Consider the following 11152-nt stretch of genomic DNA (forward strand, 5'->3'; position numbering starts at 1 on the left):
GTTTGGATGTTGTGTTGAGGGACATGAGAGCTATTGGTGATAGACAGATGTTTGCACTGGATGATCTTGAAGGTCATTTCCAACCCTAGTGAGTCTATGGTTCTAAGAGACACATAATCAAAAGTCAGAACTTCCAGAATCAGGTGGTGGTTGTTGGAGGTGGATATGACATACTGTCATATTGTTTTTTATTAGCCTCATTGTCACTTATATTTTACTTTACCACTCAGTCCCTTCTGGACATACCCCTTGTTGCTTTGCATGCTGTAAGAACCTCTTGAAATGAACAATCTAATATTCAATCACAAGAAGATTAGCTTTTGACTGTACTTCACACTATACCAAACCCCTCAGCATGGAAACTGTTATCCAGCAAGAGGTTAGAAAGAAGATGGAAGACCGGGTAGTGCTGGAGACCTAAATGATAAAGGTTTATTCTCCGTGAAGCATTACTTTTATTTTCTTTTAACTTCAGGAAGCAACATGCCTGGAGACAAAGCGCACAGCGTGAACTGTTCAGCCTTGTCATGCTCGAGGGCAGGCGTGCTGCTGAGTCACCACACACAGAGCTCCCCTCACACTGAGTAGGGGCAGCCTGTGAAGAGGATATGGGAGAACTGGGATTCGTTTGGAAAAGTTAATTCAAAACTAAAGCAGCATGCCCAGACCATGTCCCAAGTCTCTGCCCATGAAGGCAGGAAATGAGGACAGAGTTCAGGTGTTTGAGTATAGAAGTGCAATCCACAACACATTTATCACCTGCGGCTCCTGAAGGGACATAAACACATAATTTTTGCCACTGTAATTACCCAGCTGTCTGGAGTTTTGCAACTGCGCTCAGTAATGTTGTCTTCTCAGCAGGACTGCACGGATAGCATCTATGTCATGTACATACCTGTTGGGATCTACAAATTAGGGCTTTCTGTGCAGGAGTTCCCTGAGCAGCCTTGTTTATTTCTCAGTAAGGCCATAGACACAGGTTTCCTCTTGTGTCCCAGATGCTAAGACAATTCTTCTGGAACAGAAAACAGGATCCCACTGCCCCTCCACAAACCACCCCAGCACAAGAGGAGCTCTAAGGCTTAAGAGAGAGTGAGAAAGTTGACAAATGCTCTGACTCAGCACAAAGGATGTGCCTTGTCCAGTTTCTTTCATTATGAACACATGGCATTTTGCATTGAACACCTCCAGGGACAGTGACTCCGCCATCTCCCTGTGCAGCCCGTGCCAACACCTCATCAGCTCTTTCTGAGAAGAAATTCTTCCTAACATCCAACCTGACCCTCCCCTGGCACAGCTTGAGGCCATTCCCTCTCATCTTATTGCTGTTACCTGGGAGCAGAGGCCAACCCCCATCTCACAAGAGCCTCCTTTCAGGCAGTTGTAGGGAAGGATGAATTCTCTCCTGGGCATCCTCTTCTCCAGACTGAACACCCTCAGTTCCATCAGCTGCTCCCCATCAGATCTGTGCTCCAGAACTTCACAGCTTTACTGCCCTTCTCTCAACACACTCAGGGCCTTATTGTCTTTCTTGTAGTGAGGAGCCCAGAACTGAACACAGTACTGAGGTGCTGCCTCACCAGAGCTGAGTGGATGATTCAGCAAGTAATGTACTGATTCTGCACATTTGCTACCTTGGCAGTAGAGAAGAGGTGTGATTTCCTACAACATTAGCTGCCCTCTTAAGATAAAGTCATCACATTTTGCGACGCACATAGTCACATGCCTTCTAAACCAACGTTCAGATCTCTGGAAAACAGAACTAACTGATGAGCATCATTAAATCCCCAAGTAACTCCACCTGCTCCACAGTGTCCTTCCTGAAGCCACAGAGAAGGGCATCTGATACACATACGTGTCACTGCGACTTACGTCAGTGAGCTAACAGACGAGACCGTGAGATTGACACGACGGCCACAGGGCCTGAATTCAGGTCACAGACAAAACAAATTAAAAGATTCTCTTTATCGCAGTGCAATATCACTCTCTCACTCATACCCCATGTCTTTGGCACAGCTGTCTGTATGCAACACAGGCAGGGAAAGCTAACCCACTGTTTGCCAAGCTGCTTCTCAGCACAACAGCTCCTAAATCAAGGTACCGCAGCTGGGTCCAGGCACAACAGCAAGGCTCTGAACTGTTTGTGCCCGTGGAAGGCTGTCATAGGTTTGTGGAGAACATTTGCAGGTCAGGGAGGACAGGGCAGGCCAAACCTGGGGCTGAAAGATGCCCACAGAGGCCAGCAAAGGCAGCAGGCAAAGGTGATGCAGGAGGAAGGAGAAGCCATTGAAACTTTTGGTCTCAGCTTCATGTAATGCAGGTCATGGTCAATAGGACATGCATACAGACAACAGGCATACAAAGGATTTCTCTTCTCTCCTGCATTTGAAAGTTGATTAGACCATGGATTAAGACAGACAATTTAGTCATGCCTTTTGTGGCACTTTAGCCTGTTTCGTAATCACTGTAAGATAGAATTTGGCTTTACACCCCTCACTTCTCACCCCAGGGACAAAGCCTGTTTTCATCCAGCGTGCCAAGACGTTCTATGAGATTAAAATTATATCTTTTGCAAGATTGTCAAGCTCCTGCCCTCAAGGGCCTCTTTGTAACTGCTTCTGGAGACTGCCAGCCTCGCAGGGAGTAGAACTAACTTCAGAAGATGTGAGGTGGGAAGTAAAAAAAAAAAACACTAAAAAATTATTCTTAAAATCAGAGACAGAGGGAAGGACTACTTAATTCCATACAGAAATCATTTCTCCTTCCTGCCAAGCAGCAGTGGGAGCTCAGGCCTTGGAGTTCACGGTTCAAGAGTGCAATCATTTGACGCACAGTCGTTGCCAGGAGGGGAGGCCAACCTAGGCAGACTGTGCAACTCTGACTTTCCAAAAGAAAATCCCAATTTTCAGAGCTATCCTTCAAGGACCTGGCTCCACAGGCATTCCTTGCTTTAGCCTTCACCAAGGCAATCTGAAAATAACGATAACAAAAGCATCAAGGTTGAGAAGTTTGGACTTAAGCTTTGCGAGGCTGAGGAAAGAAAAGAGGGATATTCCCCACCACCACTTCTAACACAAAAAGCTCTTGTCAGAAATGGCACATGGATTTTGGAACAAGGAAATAATAATAAAAATAACCCTGTTATTTTTCAGTCTTAATATTTAATTAGCCTGCTTAAAAATGCAGGGAATCAAAAAGACAACAGCAACAAAACACACGCGCGCATGGGGATTAGTCTGATGTTTGGCATTGAAAAAGCCACCAAATGACAGAACATACTGTGGTAATTCATGCCCGTGACATTACAGTGATTGGCTTTTAATGCACTCACCAATAAATTACCACTATTCAAACAAAGCGTTCTGAGACAGATGGGCAGAGAGGAACATTCAAGGTTCTTGATTATTTATCAGTTGGCTGAAACATTCAGAGACCAAAGGGAGCATTGTATATCCTGCCCCATGAATCACCTTGCACTGAATAAGTTTATGTTCACATAAACGCTAAAGTGACATTTCCACTGCAGGACAGAGGGAAAGGATGAGCAAACTGCAAGTTAGCCAAGGCAGCATTACAGGGCCCCATGATCCAGCTGTGAGAAAAGACAGCAGGTTTGGGACAAAGCATTGCTCATCTTCTCTGCAGACTTTGATGCACCTCCACAGTTGACATAAACCTAATTCAGAGAAGGCCTCCAGTTTGAAAAGTCTGAAGTGTACCTGGTTTCCACAGATCCTAATGGAAACCTGGCATGTGCTTATAGTGTTCCCCCAAATCTGGGTCCTGGATCCATCAGTCCAGCTCATAAACCAATTTATGCCAAGCCCCACATGACACAGCTTTCAGTAGTGCAGAAAATGAACTCAGATTCCCAGAACCCACAGCAAAGATGCTTCGTTAGAGGGAAGCTACCAGGCTAAATGCCTTTCGAATTTCAGTGCTACTAGCCTCAATTTAAATTAAGGGTATTTAAACCATCTAATTTATTCTACCTCTTTTCCCTGTACTTTTTCCAGTATGCTCTATGTAGCCACCTAAGCAGCTTAAAGACTTTGCCTTTTGTGAGCTCTCAGCTTGGCTCTGCTGCACTTACAAATACTGAGCCATGAAAATATCACATGAGAACAGCTGAACAGAACCTGGTCTCAGATGACATTTTAAACTATTTGGGAAACTCTGATTCCAATTAGATTTTTTTTTCCCCCCCAGTATTCTTTTAAATTCAAAATACATAAATAGAATCTGTGTTTTGCCACAAAATATGAGGACTCTTCTGAAAGTAACGCCTCCTGTTTTATTATGTTGGCCCACAATGTCAGTAGAGCTGAATAGCAGCTTCAGTGCATTGGAAACGATGGTGGCAACATAAGAAAATAGCAAAGTTTGTGCCAGACGGATCCCACAAATGCCCACACAGGAACTGAAAGAAACTGTATGCAAGTTTGTAGGACCTACTGGACCAGTACAAGGCTAAAGGTGACAGTTTCCTGATCACATCGTTACCAGTAATAAAACATGGTGTCATCATTGTGACCCATGAATCACCAAGGTTGGAAAAGATCTCCGAGATCATCCCATCCAAGCATCCATCTATCACCAGTATTCCCCACTAAAACATGTCCTTCAGTACAACATCTATATGTTTCTTGAACACAAAGGCAGTTCATGAAGTAATGACATGGGAATTCCCCATTGATGGAAAAGTTCAAAATGCAGCCCTTGGTGAGTAAGGTGATGCACACTGTCTTTTGGGATAGGAAAGGGGTGATCCTTGATTTATTGGGCCTGGACAAACTATCAGCTCTGACCACTACATCATGATGCTGTCTAAGCTGAAGGCTTGAACTTCCACCATGAGGCCAGAGAAGATGACAACTTTCCTTTTGCAATGCAATAACACCAGGTTCCATACCACTTTGAAGACCTGCTGAAAGCCACACCTGGTACCACACTTCTTACTGACGCCAATGATTGCAGCAGCTCAGGCTGTATTTGGTTTGCTCTTAATGACAATATATGCAGCAGTTTCTGCATGAAAAATAGGAGATAAGGACCCCTGGAGCTCTGAATTGCCACCATAGTGGACTGCATTTGAGTGATAATTCAGCATTGGCATTTCTGGACAGAAAATTATAGCTTATTTTTACTTTTTTTTTGTAACCTCACCTCCATCTTAAACTGTCTTTCATATGATAATTTGAAATATTCTCCCTAGACTTCTACCTTTTATTAAAGTGAGATAAAGCCTGAAATATCCTGTAAGCTTGGTAAATGTTTTGCTGTGGATGCATTTTTAAATAAGCATCATACTCAAAGATTCCCAGTGCGCAGTGCTGAAGTGGGATGCTGCTGTTGTTCTGTGTATTTCTACCCAAATATCTCACTATGTTTGTGATGTTGCTGCATCACCTAATGTTAGCATGTGTGATGTATGGGCAAGAAATTGAGATAGAAAGAATGTGTTGAAATAACTCACCTATAGCAACATGCAGCGAGAGCCAATTTGAGAGTTGGGAATTAGGGCTCAGTTTCTAGTATCCAGCCCCTTGTATAATTCAGAGGGTCACAGTGGCAAGGTTTAAACGTGGCACTATCCCTGAGCAACATTCAGCATGAGTAGCTTGCGCTACATAACAAAGCTCCACTGAGCCACTTTGCTGCATACATAAGCGTACATACACTATCAATATTCCTACTTCTCCCAACAGGAAAGCCAGGACCAGCCTCAGACTCCTGAGACCTCCATCATTCTGCAGGAACTAACTTCACCACCTGCCTTGTTCCTATGGTTGAGCCCCAAAGCAATTGGCCAGGTTATACACCTCTGGAGCCCCTGAGACACTCAGAAAATGTTCTTCCAGGTATGTTTCCCACCGTGGAACCAGCAACAACGCTGCTTTTCCTGCTGCACCATAACAGCCACCCATCTTCCATCTGCTCCCCTCTTTGGATCTGGGCTCTCTACTAGATGCTTCAAAGCAATACAGCAGGGAACAAATGAGGCACATAAGGAGGTCAAGGCAATGCAATGCAGTTGGCTTTCCAAAGGTGGTCAGAACTTGCAATTGATTCTCAACAGCTCAGTTTTCCAGTAGCCCCATTATCACTCCGTTACCACTATCTTCCTAAAAGACCAGTTTTTTCCAGAGAATCCCCTTTGATGGACTGCCCTGTGTAAATACCCCTAAATGAACTCTGACAGGTAAAAAGTGCAAACCACAGTTGTTCCTAAAAGCAAAGGTGAAGGCTCAGCTACCAGTGTGCAAGGCCTATTCCAACTCTGCAATCCCCATATAGAAGTCTTAATTCAAATTGTTCAATAATTAAGGTCAGGGTTAAAAATGAAAATCCTCAGTTTCCTTTCCCCTTACCACACCATAAAGACTCCTAGTAACGCTAACCAAAAGCATGGAAATAAATACATATGTGTATATATGTTTAAAGAAAGAGAAATGTTTTTGGTATTTTCCCTTGCAGCCCTTAGAATCTTCCTAATCCATCTGCTCAAATGCATCCAACAAGATCATTTCAGAAAATCCAAATTCAAAACTTTGGTCAGACCAAATCCTTTTGTTGTTGTTGCTTTTAAAAACACAAACGTATCCCCCAGAGCCAGCAGGAACAAGAGGTGAATGGAAAGGAAGACACTGCTTTGTGTCCTAATTGTGTGCCACCACTTCGTGTCCTCATTATTTGCTACCACATGGGGTGTCTGCCCTTTTCCCAGCCTTTCTGAACTGTGACTTTTGAACTGTGGATGCACCAGTGGGGACATCCAGTTCTTCCAGATCCCTCATGATCAGATGCTTTCTGAAGGTGGTATCTGAGTATGGAAATGACAGTCCTTTGGCTTGTTTACAAAATGACTCCAAGTGTCTTCTTAAGACACTGATCAAAGCCATTACAAATCATGCTCATCTTCACAAGGTTATTTTGTGATGCACAGACACAGCTTGCCTTTGGGCTGTAGCTGTAGCAATATTAATAAATATGAAAAATAACTTCTGCTTTGCACAACACCACAAATCTACAGTGCCACATCTGGAATTAGCCTTTTCTTGGTGACAAATTTAAACCATAAACATCCGTAATACGACTGTAAGAGACAATAAATCCTTCAGCAATGTGAAGATAGGAAAAAGCTTCCTGGTACAAATATTATTAGCTCTGTGCATTAGAATGATGAGCTAAGCTAGCTCTAGTTAGCAAACACAATGAAACCTTTTATATAAAGGGCTTTATAGAAAGGGAAAATGTTCAAAATATAATTCAGGGCTATTTGTGACAATGAAGAAAGGTGAAAAACAACATAGTGGAAATGTGCACAGGACTGTTCCCAGAGCCAGCCAAAGGAGAACAGCAAGAGCCTACCTATATCCAGACATGGGATCAGCATTGGTTGAGACACCACAGCAGGGAGCAGTGGTAGATGAGTGCTTTCAGCAGCAGTCACCTGGAGCTCTGAATGCTGTAAGGGCACTGGAATCAATATACCAATAGCTCAAGTTTGCACGGAAACTCTGATTAGGGTTGAAGTTCACCCAGCAATTGTTATGAAAAGCATTTTGGATAAGTATTAGTTGAGCCACAAATCCACATACAGATGCAAGTAGTTTTAAAACAGAAATTGATAATTATCTTTTCTAATATCAAATATGAGGCCTCTCAAATTTGCCTCACAAATTCGTTATCATTCAGCCTCTTCGTGGGCTGGTGTCTACCCTATAGCACTCAGATTCCTAGGTGTCTGAATACTAAATGCTATAAGAAGTAAAAGGTTGGCATCCATAACACAACTGTTTATCATGAGAGAATAAGCTGAATTATTCTTTTGAAATTGGTCTATAATGTAGAGAAAGAAAAGCTAATCTATCACAAGGAGGCACTGCTGGACATAGCCTGTGGCCAACTAACAACATTTAGAGTTTCTGGAGGAAGAGGGGGGAAAAAAAGGTTTCATGATGTGAAATTGAGGGACAGTTTGATTGGATTACATTCCCAGGAGTAAATCTTTTATCGAGAAATTAGAATTGGCTGCGGTGCTGGGGACTGAAACTGAGCGCTGCTCATTTCGTGCGGTTTGGCACACCACTGACAGGTGCACTGGGAGCTTCTAAAGGACACGTTTTTCAAAGCATGAGGGAATTGTTGGCGTACCTAACTGGGAACATAGCATTTAGAGCAGGAGATGTTGGAAAAACCCGTAAATTGTTCAACGTCTTCTATCAGACAGCAAGAATAAACAAAACCAAAACCAACCAAAAGGACCCAGAAGGTACATCGGAACACATGTTCTGCAAGAAGTCATCTGGTTAAAAAGAACAAATGCTTCAGTAAGCAGAAAATGATAGAAAACTAAGAGAAGTGGCAATGAGTGGCAACCAGGCTTAAAACATAAGACAAATAATAACGGAGACTACAGAATTCAATCAAAACACTGTGAACTCCAAGAATAATCAGAACTTGCTTTTACAAAATAAACTGGATTTTTTCTAAAAGATCATGAAACAATCAAATACATTTGAACATACCCAGACACAAGGAAATCCTTCTGGGAAGTAGGAGATGTGACTTTGGGATATTATCGACCAAGAATTAGAAGCCAAACCATTGTGGATTCTCTTCTCTCATAGGGATCTCCATCCAATTTGTTTTGTTTTCTGTGAGAAAAAAAAGTGTTTAGTTTCCTGATTACTTAATCTAAAAATAAATAAATAAAAAGCACTAAAAAATAAACAGTTAAAAAGGACAGGAGAAGAGGCAGAGGTTTTGAATTGTAAGTGGGAGGAGGATAAATTTATGATGGTTATAAAGAAATTCTTCTCTTTGAGAGTGGTAAAGCACTGCAACAGGTTGTCCAGAGAACTTGTGGGTACTTCATCATTGGAAGGGTTTGAAATCAGACTGTATAAGGCTTTGACCAATGACATGTGGTCAAAATGTATCTGCCAAGGCAGGGGTGGGTTCGTCCCAGCTCAAGCTGTTCTATGACTCTATGGTTTTAACGCACTCATTGAGCCAAAGGAGTGCGTTGGGGATTAAAAGTAAAATGCTGAGGGAGGAAATAATGAAAATAAAAATCAGTTTTAATTACATGTCTGAAAAGAACAGCTCGTAGGTATAGGAAAGAAAACATCCTGTACCTTCAAAAAGGTCTAGAAGAAGGAGGGTTGGGAAGCAGCCTTGAAACGTGCCCAGGTGAACCCCAACAGAGCTGCTCTCTGTAGGCAGTTACAATGCACACGATCAATTACTCTCTTCTCAAACATCCACATACCCACATGAAAAGCACACACACATCCTCAACTTTGCAAACCACAGGAACAATAAACTGATCATTAAATCTCACAGCTACAAGATAATATTCCATTGTTTTAAAGGAGTAGGACACCATATTCATATCTGCATGTGAGAAGCAGCTCTTTGCAAGTCAGTGCCTTTGTACATTCGCTCTGTCCTCTGGAAATACATTATCCAAGACTACGTTTAAGATCTCTAGCAATCAGTTTTAAGATGCAGCAATTAAAAGGAGAAAAGTGGAAGATTTCTAAGCTCCCTTGACTTGTTCCCATTTTCACAGCTGAACAATAGATCTTTTCTTCAAGGATTTCATTATCCATAAAAGTAACATCAAATACTGCTGAGAAACAACTGATATCCACAGCAGGCCAATAATTTCTGTGTATGCATATACACACAGCTGGATCCTGCCTGTACAGCATCAAGTAATGCAATCTGCAGACTACCAAAGTCACACGCTCTACTCATACAACTGCCCATGACTATATTTAACTGTCAATGAAGAAATCCTTTCAGTCTTGGAGGCCAGAGAGTTGCTCAGCCTTTGTGATTAGAGATGTTGCTGAGTGCTGTTCTCATTATTACCGTTATTTCTCTGAAAGAAGCCTGAATGAAGAAGTCTCACTTTCACAGGAGGTCTGGGTCCGCTATCTTCCCTCAGTCTTTGTTGGCATCTTCGTCCTTGATTTCAATGCTCCTTTATACCTGAGACCTCTGAACCAAAGCTGTAAGGAATTTTTCAGAGATATAATAAGTTTCTTGAAGTTTGTCAGAATTAATACGATTCATTTCCCTTCTGCTACATCTTTGCATTATTCTGCCACTTCAAAAGGAGCCCACTTAGCTTCTTCTGGAAGACTTCAGATGTCAAGGCTACGAGGTTTCTGAGCCTCTTCGAGCAGTTACAATAGCAATCTCGTTTCAAATATACGCTTTCAGACAACAACTTTACAAAAGAAAACTCCTAAAAATTGTTCTTCAGAGTGAATTAATAAGTCACAGAGTGGGGGCTTCATCTAACTTGAAGAGACGGAAATGTTTGATATCAGGCACAGAAACTCACAGAGAACCAACACTTGGCTCAGCGGTTCTGAACAGACAAAAGCATCATCCCAGATCTGTGCCTGCAGAAAGTAAACATCTTCCCTCAAAAAAAAAAAATAACCAACAAACCAAACCCAAAAAACAAGCAAGGAAACAAAACTCCCCAAATACAAACCTGAACAAAGTTAAAGGAAAGGGAATTTCAAAGAAAAAATGTAAGTTTGTTGTATAGTGCCAACATAGCATAAAAAAAAAAAAAAAGGTATGAAGCCCTCTGCAAAGTGTCTTATCTTGAGACCAAACAGGAAAAAACTGATGGATTTTTCACCTTGCTGATGAAAAATTCTCTCACACACAGTGAAGTTTTGGCTTGGCTCCTACTGATAGCTGTTCCTGTTCTGCTCTCAGTGGGTTCAAGCACTCTGTATGTAGTCCTAGAGGATTGCTGATCCTTCAGGAAGGCTTCTTTCCCCCCCACCCCCAGGATAGACTAAGCACAAGCTGAAAAGCAGGAAAGCTTGGACAGAGATTAAGAAAGAAAAGCCATTCTCAGAGCTGCACTTACCATGGCTGTGCACTGATGGTTTCTCAGTTTGCATGTTTAAGATGGGTGTGATCAGGGCAGGCAGCAAAAGGGCCTGAGAGTGAAATCTCAGCAAGAAAAGACAAGGAGGGGATGCTGAGAAACCACAAGGCTGCTTAAAGTCATGGTGGAAAAGACCTGCACAGGAAGAGACATCGCAAGCAAGGGCAGGGAAGACACAAATGTTAGCAGTTCTCTTAGTCACTCTGAATTCTAACTAAAACA

At 42.3% G+C, this 11152-nt stretch overlaps 1 long non-coding RNA gene across 1 annotated transcript; it reads right to left on the bottom strand.

Annotated features, from left to right (window-relative positions):
• Positions 1-9925: 9925 nt before the first annotated feature.
• LOC116653360 lies at positions 9926-11143 on the bottom strand. The gene is made up of 2 exons (XR_004306998.1): positions 10910-11143; positions 9926-10025 (listed from the first exon to the last, which is right to left on the bottom strand). It is a non-coding gene; the product is annotated as an uncharacterized LOC116653360 (long non-coding RNA).
• Between the last annotated feature and the right edge of the window lie 9 nt (positions 11144-11152).

Source organism: Coturnix japonica, chromosome 1 (assembly GCF_001577835.2).
Source record: "Coturnix japonica isolate 7356 chromosome 1, Coturnix japonica 2.1, whole genome shotgun sequence".
Classification (NCBI taxonomy): Eukaryota; Metazoa; Chordata; class Aves; order Galliformes; family Phasianidae; genus Coturnix; species Coturnix japonica.